This window comes from Crocodylus siamensis, chromosome 3, assembly GCF_052110815.1.
Source record: "Crocodylus siamensis isolate JL-2025a chromosome 3, ASM5211081v1, whole genome shotgun sequence".
Taxonomy (NCBI): Eukaryota; Metazoa; Chordata; order Crocodylia; family Crocodylidae; genus Crocodylus; species Crocodylus siamensis.
The window spans coordinates 253,816,063-253,830,247 of record NC_143397.1 but is presented as its reverse complement, the minus strand read 5'-3'; the positions used below and the strand labels follow the sequence as shown (position 1 = coordinate 253,830,247).

Sequence of the window (14,185 nt, the reverse complement as noted above, 5' to 3'; positions counted from 1 at the left end):
TGGTAGGGAATATAGTACTTGCATTATATTTACTAAAGGGACATTGTCAAGGACAGTTAACTTGGAAACAACACTACTATTGCTACTAGATCTGCTATGAGATAATATGAGAGCTAGATACATGCACATGTAAAAAGACTAACAAGAGAACTGTTCTGTGCATGTATCTCGTAAGATGTAGGTCTTTTTGCCACAAAACTAGAAATTCAGATGATACGAAATAGGAGGTGAATTTGGAACTTTCATCTTATAACACAAAGGGCAAGAAAACTAGATCATGGTGTAAAACAGGTCAAAAGAACAACAGCTTTAAAATTAATAGATTACTTTATTAAAAGTCATTGTAAGGCTTTAAATGAAGAGTAATATGCCTTGATCTTCAAGTAGATATAAGAATAAAATATATTACATTCTACTATGTTACATTCCATTCAAAATGCAATTAGATGCTGACCAAACAAAAGCATTCACAAGTAGTTCAGTATTTGCTCCACAAATGTATGGTTTCTCACTTCAGTCATGTGACAAGGACTGAAAATGGAACTGAGAGCCAGTGACTTTTGATTAACGAAGTCCACTTCACAATCTACAGCATTAGGTTCATAACACTTACTGTGAAGTATGTTTTAGGAGTTTTGTGAAAATTTAGATTCTGAACCAAATGCCCCTGAAGTCAGCAGAAATCTTTCCACTGGTTTCAATAAGCATTGGATTGGGCCCTCGATAATGTTACTGAAGTATTTTGAAAATGTAAAGCATTGTACAAAGTCCAGGTGTTAACATTTGCTACTGAATTTGTACTGGATCTATCCTCCACCATAATAATACAGTTCACTCTTCTGTAGGAAGTGCCAGGTTTTAGATACACTAACCTAATCGCTTGTTTCCATTAAGATACAGTACCATCAATCAATAATTGAAGTTTCCTTTTATGTAAAATGTTATGAAAGGAAGTATCCAGTTTTAGCTTTACATGTCTACTGTAAGGTATTTATTAACATCCAGAAATTATTTAAATGAAACATTTCTTTAAAATATCATCTTGTTTAGGTTTAGAACAATGCAGCTAGTAAAGCTAAGATGAGTAGAGTGGAGTCTTCCACTGAACTTTCTACCTCAGCATGCATACTGAGTTTTCTTTTATTAGATTTGCTACTGTATATGTATTTTTCCTTCGAAAAGCTTACAGCAGTAAGGGCAGCATATAATAAATAAATGACATAATAGATTATTTAATCCATGGTGCGTATAAATAATACAGTAACAAAGTTAATCTGGGATATGTCAAAAATATATGCTTTTAAACTAGGAGAAAGAATTTACAGCTAACTTACAGTACTGTTTTTCTTAATCAGATATTATAGTAACTTCTGAGAGAGACAGACTCCCTATTCAGAGAGTTAAATATTTTGGCACATACTAATACAAAAAAGAGCCTTAATTTAAGAAGTTTTGCTCTACTGTTTCTTAGGCACCAGGAACCCTACTAAGATAAGGCGGATGAATTGCTAAAATACAGTTGGAATGTGACAGACATTTTTCTGCCTCAGTCAAGATGAAGTGCAAGTTTTTCTTTTGTTTAATCATTATGTAACATTTGTGGGATTTGGGTGTTCATAGAAAAAGTTCTGTGATAATTGTGTACTCTCTGATAAGTTCATACTTTTCCAGGCACTGGTAGCTTTAGTGTAAGAGAGTTGGGTTTGTACAAAGAACCAGAATGTGAATGTGAAATAATATACAGTTGTGTTCACTATTCCTCTCTCCCAGCAATTCTTCTCAGGGAAACAAGAGGTGTAAGTGCCTGAAGGATTATATGAGGTGTGCAGTGCTCATTATGGAATAGGTTGATTATTAAAGTAACAGGATGTAGAGTTACATGTTAAAAAGTCTGGTCTGCAGGCATTATTTTCAAAAAGCAAATAAATGCTGGATGTGCTGTAATCAATTGATTGAGATCTTCAAAGCAAAGATAATCAGTCTGCTTAAACCACAGGATTTCCCTGTGGTTGTGGTGAAACAGTTGTTTTGTGAAGCAGAGAAGTGGTATGTGGTATTGTGACAGTCAGCTGAGAGGCGTGTTTAAAAACAGAGGCCCTCATTAGCATCACTATTACACTGCAGCAGAAATAAGGCATCCAGAGGATTAAAAGCACTTTTCAGGATGCCTCTGAAATGGAAAAAATGGCTAAAATTACCCTGAGAAAACAGCTGTATTTAACAACGTAGGGTCACATACTTAGTTTTCCCATCAGCCACTACTGAGGAGCTTTGCTTTGCTCCTGTTACTATCTTCAGAACCAGAGAAAAGATGATTTTCCCCTAGCACACTGGGGTCTGAGATAAACTAGTGTTTGTTGCCAGCACTTGACATTTTTTTCTAGGAGTTCCCCAAGTAAGTTGGACCGGTATGGGGTATAAGTGCCCTTTGTCAAAACACTGCTTACACTCCCTGATGGACCTTGGAACATTTCAACATGAACATCTTATTTCAGGTTGTCTGCAAATAAATAAATGAATAAAGCAAACACAAACGCTCAGTTCACAGCTACCAAAGACATTGGTGAGGATTATTAAGAAACACCTAGGTTCTAGCAAGTTCTTCCTATTATTCCCTAAGCTTTACAAACTATCTTACCGTCCTGAAATATTTACATAAACAAGCACATGTTAAAAAATTGTTTGATGCTAGACGCATTAGATTTTTACTTTCTGTGAGTGAAAACTCATTATTTTAAAGAGTGAATAGGGAACTGATGAGAACAGGGTTACACTTACTAGTCAACAATAAGCAAGTTATAGAGTTGGATAGGAGTCCAAAGTGAAGGGGAACTGACCATGTTGTTCAGGAATAGAAAGAATGAAGGAAATCAGAAAAAATTTAAACAGCTAGTGGGCATATACTGTTATAACTGAATGTTAAAGAGAGGGGACTGGGGCTAACCAACATACAGGACAAGATTCAGGGTCAGTTCAAAAAGAAAAATCAAATGTCTTCAGATTCTTCAAAATCAAACATACCACTCAATGTAAGTTTAGACATTGAAAGGGAAGAGCAGAATAGTGGTAAGTCTGATGATCCTGAAAGGGAGATATTTTTGATGACATCAGTATTGTCTAACCTAACTTCAATGGTAATTAAAATTTTGTTCTCGGCCTTTCAGGAACTCTCTTCAGCAGCATTTCTGTTAAAATGCAGTGTATGTTTATCTTCACTACCCTAAAAGTAATTAAATATCAATATGTAATTAGGAAACTGTAAAAAAAAAAGGCCTGAATATGTTAATAAAGTTACAAAACACTGTTATTATAACAACATCACTTTCAAAGCAGCATAATACCAGTATGTACAAAGTGAAGGAATGACAGACTACTTAGCCTGGGTATTTTCTTACAGGTAGATTAAAACCTACAGTGTGCCACTGAAGTGGCAAGTGAAGAAACAGTGAAAACAAAGTAAAGTAAGAGTTAAAAGAATTAACACTGACATGAACTCAGGATGGTAGGCTGAAAAAGAGACATGGGCCAATAATGGGGTCAGTTTTCATAAAGGGAAAAAAGTGTTCCTACTTAATGTTATTGATTGTATGTTTTAAAAGAAAAACATAAAATATTGTGTCAACGTTACCACAGACACCATCCGAGAATGCAGACAGGAATGTGACAACAAGGTCTTTTCCCATTTGCTTACATCTGGAAAATAAAATTGAAAACAAGAGAAAAAGATATAAAGTCTTTAGATGCATCCATCATAAATGCACAATGTATAGGTGTCCAGAAGATTGTTTAAATCTTCTCCACAAAGAAATAACACCTAGTACAGTCCTCGGGTATACCGTATACTTAAAAATACTTCAGAAACTACCACCAGACTCAACAAGAGTTTAGTGGCACCCCAGATTCCGAATCACACTCTGGAAACCTCAGGAATCTTAAGTCTATGTATTCATGTCCAACTAATCTAACTTCACTGAAATTTGCGTCAAGTACAAGGAGCATTTGATCCAAACATAGCATCATTCCGTAGAGTTCCTTGATGTGTACAATATATGCTAAGTGTACTGAAGCAACTGAAGGTGGTTTCGGTGGGATATCACAAAGTACAGGTTGATAAGACTACTGCCACAGCCTCAGTGGAAATGTGACTTTGTCTGATTCAACAAGAAAAAACTGGGGACTAGAAAAAATGTGTCAAGTGATGCAGAGAATTTATGGTGGGTTTTTGGTTGTAGCCGTGTTGGTATTTATGGAACTTTCCCACTACTGACTTCAAATACAAAGGTTGCAGGTTGATCCCAGAGACTGAGTCCTCATCAAAAAAACTGTTGAGATACAGATGTTGATAAGCTACCGTGTTTCATCCTGGGCCCTCCTATAAGCTACTGTAGTTGAAGTGTAGCTGATGGAATGTAGTTCTTGATTCCCTTCCTTCTTCTACCCCAAATCAATGTTTCTGATGAGGCGGGGTGTGACACTGTTGGATCTGAACGGTGGGAAGCTGCAGAGGTAAAATCACTAAGTACAGGGTATATAGACAGATCAGCTGCCCATTTATTTGCAACCACTTAGAATCAACTGAATGTATTTTTATTATATTTGCTTGGGTTTGGTCAAACTTTGTGATGAGCTGGCTATTTATACAAGGGTCCAGGCTTGTAACATCTGGCACAAGCAAAACAGGCTGATTTTTGTCATACCCATTTCAGTCAGGGAAAGCCGAAATAAAAGGGAACATGTTACCTAACTAAGAGGACCTCTGAAGAGTATGGTTCTCTACCAAAAGTAGTTTACTCCAAATGTCATCAGGTTAGGACCTGATCTGAGAGCCTTCTGGCTTTGTTATGTCTTTTGGCTGTCCCTGAATTCTTGTGTCCCTGGAGCTTTTCTTCTTCCTAAGAATGCCTTACCTAAATATTTTGTTTATGCATCTGTCCAAATGAGCCCAAATGGGATCCTCCTTTTCCATCTAGAAACTGAACTGTTTCTTCAGGTTAAAGCTGACTCTCCCTGGTTTGCTTGGAGAATAATTAACCTTTCACTCTAACTTGGTCTGTGCTCATTACCATGTTGAAAAAGCAAATATGGCGAACATGTAGCAACTCGGCAAACCCCGGTCCAAGTGAAACTGCTTCCTTTCTATAAAGAGGTGAGGCTGAGAGTTCCCCTGCCACCATGTTTCTGTTTAATCAGTCACATTCAGAAGGATTTTTTGTTTTTGCTTACCCCATGGGAATCTATTAAGTGGGGACAGAGACTGTTTCTAATTAAGAAATATTTGCTTTGGAGGTTTTCATGAATAGTAGCAGCTCATCAAATGGCTCCCACCACCAGCTCATTAGGTTCTTCCATAATTGTCCTTATGCATGAAGCTGCTGCTTTGGCTTCGTGCTATTTTGCCCACCTCCTGGATATCCATCCTTAAGCTTGCCTTGCATTTTTTTCCTTTAGCAAGCTTTCCAATCATGACCTTGTTCCAGCCTCCATACTACAAGTCTGTCAACAATTCCGATATGCTGCATTCATTCCGTAACCATCCTAAGAGGAGCTAATGAGATGTGTAAACATGACAGAAGTTACAGTCTTTCATTGTTCTAATCTACCTTTCCGGGATACAGTACCTGTCACCGTGGTATCTAATTGTTGTAGCCCTCCTCCTCTTCCTCATTTGAAATCTAGTGTTAAATGAAATTTAGGACCTGACACTTTTTCTAGTAAACCTATTGACTTGGATTAGTGCCGTCTTACAAAAAGGAGATTTTCATATATAAGAAAATCTTGCACGGCCAGGATCCTAGCCTGAAAGTTTCTGTAGGGCAGGGTCTGTTCTTTTAATTACATGCACACCTGTGGCACTGTCTAATCAAATGTAAGGCCACCTTTCAATCCCTGGGGTCACAGTACAAAGACATCCTTACCCACATGTACCAAGTCTTTTCTAGTTAAGGAAAAATAACTCCTTCTGTTGGGATTAATGTCAGTAATTTTTAAAATGTCTCTTCTCCCATGATGAAGAAATTTACTGTAGACTGTCGTTAAATGTTTAAAATCACTATTTGTCTTTCTTTAAATCACCCTGGTTTTATTTATCATAGCTTGGAATAACCCTGCAGTTCAGAGCTGCCTGTCTCTCATAGCCTGATCCTTGTGGTTGTTTTAATGAATATTTACCATACTGCAGTAAAACTGGAAATGTCTGGCTGCTGCTAAGCTACAAAACACTAGAAAGAACTGGATTTTTTTAAGCTATTACTCCTAGCTTCATCATTTAATAACAGAAAAGATAATAAATCCTATGTTATAATGAAGTTGGCTATTTTATTGCTTACAGTGATGCAGCACAGTTTAAGATCTGCTGTAGAATTAAACAACAGCATGGAAAGGACAAATAATAGCGAATACTTCAGTATTCACTGATCTGTAGGCAGCACCTTGCCCTTCACCTCTGCACAGCTTCCTAGGTAGCCTCTAGCATTGGGCAGGAAATGTTTTTCCTGATTTAGACAAATTGATTTTGGGTGTCTCCCAGGCCAGATGACTGCCCTGACCAAGAGCTCATTGGCTGTGCCCCTTTCAATTTCTCCCCTTGGAGCTGCTCTATATTTCGTATACGTAATTATGTCTGGATTCCAAGTTCCCCTTCCCTCTTCACCACAGAAAGGAGCGGAAAGGGACTTACCACCACACCACACCTCTTCCTCCTGGGGCAATGGAAATCACTCTCCACCTCTGCTTGGTTGTGAGGTTTCAGAGATACCATGCGCTTCAAGGATTTAATACTACAGAAGCCCCCAGGTGCAGTAGGAGGGTGAACTGAACGGCAGCAGAACCGCTGCGTCCTTCTGTATCAATCAGTTATGTCTCGTCAGACACTTGGACCGAATAAGTCCACGGCGGAGGGACTGGATTTCTGCTCGGTGTTGGTACAGTGCCCAGCGCAATCGGGTCCTGGTTCACAAGTGTGGGTCCTGCGCACTGCAGTAAAACAATCATTATAATGTGCCTCCTTACTGAATCAAGGGAACCACATAGGATGATGTCATTTCTCCCACGTCATAGCTGACATGGGAGAGGAACACAGGTCTGAAGCAAAGACATTTCAGCAATTGAAAGGAAATGGCCAATCGACAGCTTTACTCTGAAACTGTTGCAGTCAATGGGAAAACTCTCATTCGCTTCAAGGATGGCATGAGCAGCGGCACATACAAAAAAGGCAATATCGCCAAATGAAAAGGCAGGGGTCTAGGGTCAGCTTCTAAACAATGGCATCCGTCTGCTCCCGTTTCATTTCATAACTTTGGTAAATCACTAAAATGCCCTGTAACAGTCTCCGTCTGTAAAATTAAGTGAAAAATAGACACTTCTCTATGGCCTGTACCAGCCGGAGAAGCAATGAGAAAAGTAGATGGGATTTGAGCAAATGTGAAAAGCTGCATGTGAGGAAATAACGTTGATGCAACTCAGAAACGGCAACCGGGTGCAGTGCTCCCCGCAACGGGAGCCACAAGAGGCTGGGAAGAGCGGCGCGCTGAAGGCTGCAGGGCGCTCAGCGGCTGACGGTAACGGAGGACCCGCACGTGCGGAAGATGGAGAAGTATTTCCCGGATGTGTGAGAACATAACCACTTGCATTTATTGGGCCCACATCGCAGCGCTCAGTCCCCGCGGGGTGAACGGTGCGGGGCTGCCCATGCACAAAGGCAAAACCATCTGGAAAGGCCTCGCGGCCCCCGCAGAGGACAGCCCGGCTCCCCACAACTCGGCCCTGGAAGGCATCACGTTTCCTGTTGATCAGGGAGGATGGGGCCGAGAGCTGGGATGTGGGACGCGAAACTCAGAGAAAAACAGAGGACGTCAAGGTGCCATGTTTCGTATATCGATAACGTCCTCTATTTTTCTCTTCAGGTTCACGTCCCACCTCACGTGGCCATCGCAGAGGATGGTCCGGGCGTCCCCGATGGAGACCAAACGCGGCGCCTTCACCTGCGCTATTTTTCTCTTCAGGTTTGGGCACTGTTTGGTATCGACGGCCGGGCCGTCCCCTGCGGCGGGCACAGGGCCCGTGGGCAGCGGGCGAGGAGGGTGGGCGTGAGCCCGTGGACCAGGGGCCCGGCCGGGCCGCCGCCCGCCGCCCGCAGCCATGTTCGCGCCGAGGCCGCGGGCGGAGGAGCGGCGCCGCCATCCCGGCGTGCAGCGCGGCGGGGGGGGAGGGGAGCGGCCTGCGGCGGCCGGGACTGCTCACACACTCTCTCCCGCCCTCACACTCACCGCTTCACACGCACTCACGCGCGGCGGCGGCGGCACAGCTCCCACCGCGGGAGGAGGTTCCGTCAGGTAAACAAAGCGGAAAGTTGCGGCGGGGGCGGGAGAGACCCATACCTTGTCCTCATCCCCCCCGTCCCAGTCCCCTCAGCGCCGGGCCGGGAAACCCGAGCGCCCCGCCCCGCCCCGACCCGCGTGTATCCCCGCCAGTTCGCGTGGGAAGCGGGGATGCGCCCGCGGCCAAGCGCGGGGAGACGGGCGACGGGCCGCCCCGCGGGTCTCTGTGGCGGCCTCGAGTCGGGCGCTGCGGGTGTCCGCGCCCCAGAGAGTTTTCCCAACTCTGGACTCAGGATCTCTGTTATTAAACACGGATCTGCCCAAAGAGCCTTGCAACGGGTCGGGGTCCCCCACGCTCCCCGGGTGAGCTCCGCGTACTGGGAGTAGACTGGGATACACAGGGAAGAGCAGCGTACCGCTTCGGCTCATAATCCATATGCTTCGTTAGGCCCCGGGTGTCATTAAAGGCACTGAACGCACACAGTGGATTACGTCGATGTGCAAGCCAATGAGATCGGAAAACTGCGGGCGAAGGTTTCGTAGATCTCGTGCTCTTCGATGAGGTCGGCATGTGAATTTGCACCTCGTGAAAGAAATGTTTGCATTGACATAGTTTAAAGTTGTGAAATTCCGTCTTAAAATCTCTATCTGATACTGTTACGAGTTTGGTGTCTTTTTCATTACGTTTTCGATGCATGATAATGACTAACACACGAACAGGAGCATGCTTGGGATTGCATTTTCTACTCAGCTAGTGATTTATTCAAGAGCAGTCTTTTTTGGGGGGAATGGGGGTATTAAGCAAAAATTACTCTCCTGGAGTGAGTAGCGCGCTATCGTTTAATGGCTTCAATTCTGTGTGTAACTTTTTTTTTTTCTTTTTTGAATTTGAACATCTCCAGAAATGTCTGCGAAACTAATGAAATCCCTTTCCTTGCATGTTGCAGAAAACAACGTAAAAATCAATATTCCTCCCTCCCTTTCCAGTTACTGCTTTGCATGGCAGTGCTGTCTTTGACAAAGTGTAGCATGAGGATTGAGATGCAGGATGTTATAACTCATTTCGTATCCCTTGGGATTCGTGGAAACGCCTTTTCCCCACAATAGCAAATGTTCTGTATCCTCCAAATATTTTTTAAAGATGTAATATCTGCTTCATCAACAGCTGCTGGCAATGAAACAACACAAAAATGATCAGATAGGAACACTTCACAGTATATTGGTTTTTGTTATAAATAGGCTACTGCTGTCATAGTCTATCACGCCTGAATATTGAGATCTTGTAAAATTTTAACTTTACTAGCAAAATAGTTCTTGCTTCTTAACCTTACAGCACTTCTGACAGTTCATCATACATTGATCATATCTTGCAATATGGGTAGCTGTTTGTCTGTAGAACTGCTGTATCTTCATCCATTGAAAATGACTTAAAAAGCTTGAAAAACATCTTGCAAACTGTTTGTTAAAAGGAATGTTCCAGGCTGGAAACTGCACTTGAACAAGTCTCTCAAATAACACCCTAGAATATTAATTGTGAAAAGCTTTAAATCTGGAGTCTGGTTTGCTCTTTCTTTCCCCCCTCCCTTTCTCCCTCATTTCATGTATCTTTTACTTCATTGAAAACTGAAGTTTGTTTGTCTGCACTTTCTATTTAGTTTACATAACGTGTGCTAATATTTTAAATCTGAAACACTGTTGAGGTTTGTCAAAACACTGTTATATTAGTGTAAAGTCATAAAAATAGTTTAATTAATGTTTAAGACCTTAAAAAGTAAACATCTACATGTGACTTTTTTAACAGGATCATTCTGATAGACAGCTTTAAAATGAAAGCAGGTCACCCTGAAGAACTGCAGCGACTCGCACATAGCACTTAATGAATTTTGACTTGCACAGACTAGCTGTTTTATTCTCTAAATTGAATCCACTTATGACTTTGAGTTCTGTTCCTAACAGTTGTTAACTTCTAGAAAGCTAAAATATGAACAAAACACCAGTAGTTTCAAGTCGGTATTTTTGGGTACTGTTGTGGTTAATAGCATTGTGGATTTTACATAGAAATACTGAACTTAGGCTGAGGACAGGAAATAGAAATGATTGTATGTACAGTCTACCTGTGGTTCTGTATTACACTTTTCGAGGCAATGCACCTGTTGCTTATGAAAGCTGATGTCTCTGAACCAGTTGGAAGATAGGGCAGGGTGGCACCTTGGGAGACTGCCTTTTCAAGGTTGGGAGGGAAGAGCTTTGTTGCTGTTTTCTTTATAAAACTTATTCCAGAACCTTTTCTTTTGCACCTTTGTGTGTTGTTTTCCCCCCCTGTGTTTTAAATTGAAGTAGGAAATGTATTTGCCTTTCTTCACCACCTACCACAGCTTAGTGCACACCATGATGTGGGCACTAAGTAATACTCAGCTCTTTTCAGTCTAACTGTTTTCTTTGATCTTTTTGCATGTGTAAATTTGAGATCATTTAGACTCATCAAGCATTGCTGGGTTTAATCCCCTGTTTGTATGGCGCCAGAAGGAAATGGGCATGAACAGGATTTGCCCCACACCTTCTGCTAAGAGCTGTATAAACCAAATGTAAATTGGTACTGGAACATCCTGGGGGCAGTCTTGAAGAGCCAGGCTGAGGTTGTGTGTTGGGTGGAGGGAGACAGGTCAGAGGTGATGGCTGGCATTATATGGGTAGAAGAGCTGGTGTTGGCTCTTTCCTGCACTCCCTGCCAAGGACACAATTCTTCAAATGGGAGAATAAGGATATATGACCTCAAAGACATAGGAGAACCAGGGGAGATACTTGCCCTCCTTCACTTGTTACAGACTTTTGGACTGGAGGGCTTAAGTAATAGTATTATAAACATCTGAGAAGTTGTGAAGGATGAGGATAACAGGGTCTGAAATTCAGTCTGGTGTGTGTGCTGACTAGTTGTAGGCAGGTAGAGAGAAGAAAGCAGCCTGGGGTAGGAGACGTAGGAGGGATGCTAAGGCTGCAATTGTAGACCATGTTAAAGGATTCTGGGGCTCTGGATAGCAAGTATCATTTTCTTAAATACAAGATGACCCCCCAATAATTAAATTCTCTACATGGAAAATGTATAAATTTGTTATAGTTTTCCAAGTATGGAATCTAAGTATTGTTTGGAGGGTTGGTTTGAATCCTCCCCCATGCTACAGCAGAGGAAGCAGTGGCTGGAGGCAGGCGGTCAGGTGGCCCTCTTGTCTTTTGCCCTGCCCACTACTTCCCTCTGCAGCCTTCCTGGCAACTGTACCACCATACCCCCAGCTCCCCCAGTCTCTGCCTCTTCCCTCCCTCCTTCCCCCAGTCTCTGCCCTCACCCCAGTTGTCAAATACGGCTTTTGGAGCACAACATGTGGAAGCTCAGCCCTTGCCTGGCCCTGCAGTGTTGGTGCTGCTGAGCCAAGCGAAGCAGAGCCTGACAATAAGGGGGAGGAAATTGGTGTGCAGTGGGACGCAAGCTGCCTAGGGGAAATGGGGGTGGAGGGTGGGCAGGAGGCTGCTGTGGATCTGATTCCTGCAGCTGCTGGCTTCCCCCTCCACTTCCTATGCAATGTAAGACAAGGGGCCATGCTGACTGAGGGGGAAACCTTGTTTTATATTTAAGTAAATACTGTAATTCTTTCTCTTTATGTTGTTTTCCTTAATAACAACAGTATTAAATATGGTGCACAACAGAATTCACTTAAATGTAACAGTATCCAGGGATGGAAATGGAGAGGGTCTCTCAGCCTTGAAACTCTGCATAGTTTTTTGTTCCTCCTCATTTCTTCTACTCTGTATTTTTGTGTGTTTATTCTTAAATTTGTTCTCTTGTCCCTTCTGCTTGCTTATGCCTCTCATTTATGTTGGGTTCAGTGTTAAAAGCACTTGTGGAAAGACCCTGAATAAGATTTTGATGCAGAAGGAACGAGTTTCCTTGGTTTGGCTAGACGGGGGACTGACTAGTATTCCAGAGTTTCCTTTTGCTACAGAACTTCAGTGTCTCACACAGTACTGTAGGTCAGTTTAAAGCTTAATCCTCGTTCCCTGATTAGATTCTGATTTATCTCATTGTGGCACCCCATGCTAGGTTTTCCCTTTTTTTGCTTCAGAATGTGCTAGTGAATTATCAGCATTTCCTTCTGGTGAAACATTGATGACTTGGAAGAAGTCAAGTCAGCTGCTTGCCCAAATGCTAAGCACATTCTTCCTGCCCTTGCAGAGCTTGTAGTAGCTGACCTGATGGAGCTGCCCCTTCTTGTCTCTGTACATCTTTTGGCCAGCTGGTAGGCGAGAATGTCCACTGTTTCTTCTGTCTGAAAAAGGGATTTATCTCATTCTGTTAGTGAGGGAGAGAAGTCATCCTGGCAACATATAGGAAGCCTATAAGAGTGCAGATAAGAGCTGACTGCTGGTCCAGCCAGTGCAACCTAGGGTGGCAAGAAGAAATGTAGTGGACTTCCTCAGGTATGTCTTTCCAGTTCAAGGCAGTGCTGTGCTGAAGAAAGGCATGTCTGCTTGGCACGTGCTAGTTTCCTGATTGGGAGCAGCATGGCTGTGTTAGTGCGGTGCTTTGTACATAGTTTCATAGTTGGTAGGGCTGGAAGGGACCTGAGCAGATCATCAAGTCCAACCCCCTGCCATGGGCAGGAAAGAATTCTGGGGTCAAACGACCCCGGCTAGGTGTCTGTCTAGCCTCCTTCTGAAGACCCCCAGGGTAGGAGTGAGCACCACTTCTCTTGGAAGTTGGTTGTAGATCCTAGCTGCCCTGACTGTGAAGTAGCACCTCCTGATATCTAGCCTTAATCTACTCTCAGTCAACTTATGGCCATTATTTCTTGTTACCCCTGGTAGTGCTTGGGGGAACAGGGACTCTCCCAATGCCTGCTGGTCCCCCTTGGCAAGTTTATAGATGGCCACAAGAGAAGGCTGAGAGGGGAACTGGTGGAGGCTGAACAGGTTCAGGTCCTGTAGCCTCTCCTCATAGGGCCTGCCCTGCTGCCCCCGGACCATACTAGTTGCCCTCCTTCGGACCCTTTCAATGCTGTCCACATCCCTTCTGAAGTGCAGCGCTAAGAACTGGACGCAGTACTCCAAGTGGGGCCTGACCAATGTCTCATAGATGGGGAGGATCACCTCCTTGGACCTGCTTGTGATGCATCTGTGGATGCATGGCAAAGTGCGGTTAGCCCTACTGACCACATCCTCAAATTGGTGGCCCATTTTCATCTTGGAATCAGTAATGACTCCAAGATCCCTTTCTGCCTCTTCACTGATGAGAAGGGAGTTCCCCAACCTGTAGGTATGCTGCTGGTTCTTCCTCCCCAGGTTCAGTACCCTGCACCTTGTCAGTATTGAATCTCATCCTATTCTTATCTCTCCAGCCATGTAACCTGTCTAGATCTACTTGTAGCCTGTCCCTCCCTTCTAGCGTACATACCACTCAGCTTTGCCTTTTAACTCTTTCTCCAATTATATCAACATGCCTGTTGTCTGCCAGCTACATGCACTTCCTTCTCTGGTTACCTTGGACACCAGACTCTTCGGATTCCCTTTTTGTTGGAAGCAAGAGAGCTTAGGCCACCGAATGCCTAAGAAAGGAAGGGCCCAGTTGACTTCCTATCCCTGGACTCCTTCAAACCTAGAATGGTTTGAAGGGGGTGGCAGCCTGTTGTGTAGCAGCTGCTACTGATGCTTCATCCCCCTTTCCCATGGTGCTGAGATCCCAAGGAACTTGGGTTGTAAAAGGGAATCAAAATGAAGCTAGCCAAGGACTAGAATGAGCTAAACCAGAGGTGGACAACCTGTAGTACAGGTACCACACGTGGCATGGGCAGCCTGCGTGTGTGGCATGCAACAGATTGGGG

At 43.3% G+C, this 14,185-nt stretch overlaps 1 protein-coding gene and 1 long non-coding RNA gene across 7 annotated transcripts in view; one reads left to right on the top strand and one right to left on the bottom strand.

Annotated features, from left to right (window-relative positions):
* Positions 1-376: 376 nt before the first annotated feature.
* On the bottom strand, positions 377-8,757 carry LOC149869675 (uncharacterized). Its single transcript, XR_016441508.1, has 3 exons — positions 8,265-8,757; positions 6,677-6,972; positions 377-3,693 (listed from the first exon to the last, which is right to left on the bottom strand). It is a non-coding gene; the product is annotated as an uncharacterized LOC149869675 (long non-coding RNA).
* The window catches only part of PTK2 (protein tyrosine kinase 2), a 347,400-nt gene continuing 341,147 nt past the window's right edge, over positions 7,933-14,185 (top strand). For 3 of the 6 annotated variants that reach the window (XM_090040718.1, XM_090040720.1, XM_090040715.1), the window contains exons 1-2: positions 8,182-8,330; positions 8,764-8,878. The gene's annotated coding sequence lies outside the window, so the exon portion shown is untranslated. Of the gene's footprint in view, positions 8,001-8,181; positions 8,331-8,763; positions 8,879-14,185 lie in introns of those variants that run through there. The other 3 variants (XM_090040716.1, XM_090040717.1, XM_090040722.1) reach the window with 3 other exon arrangements.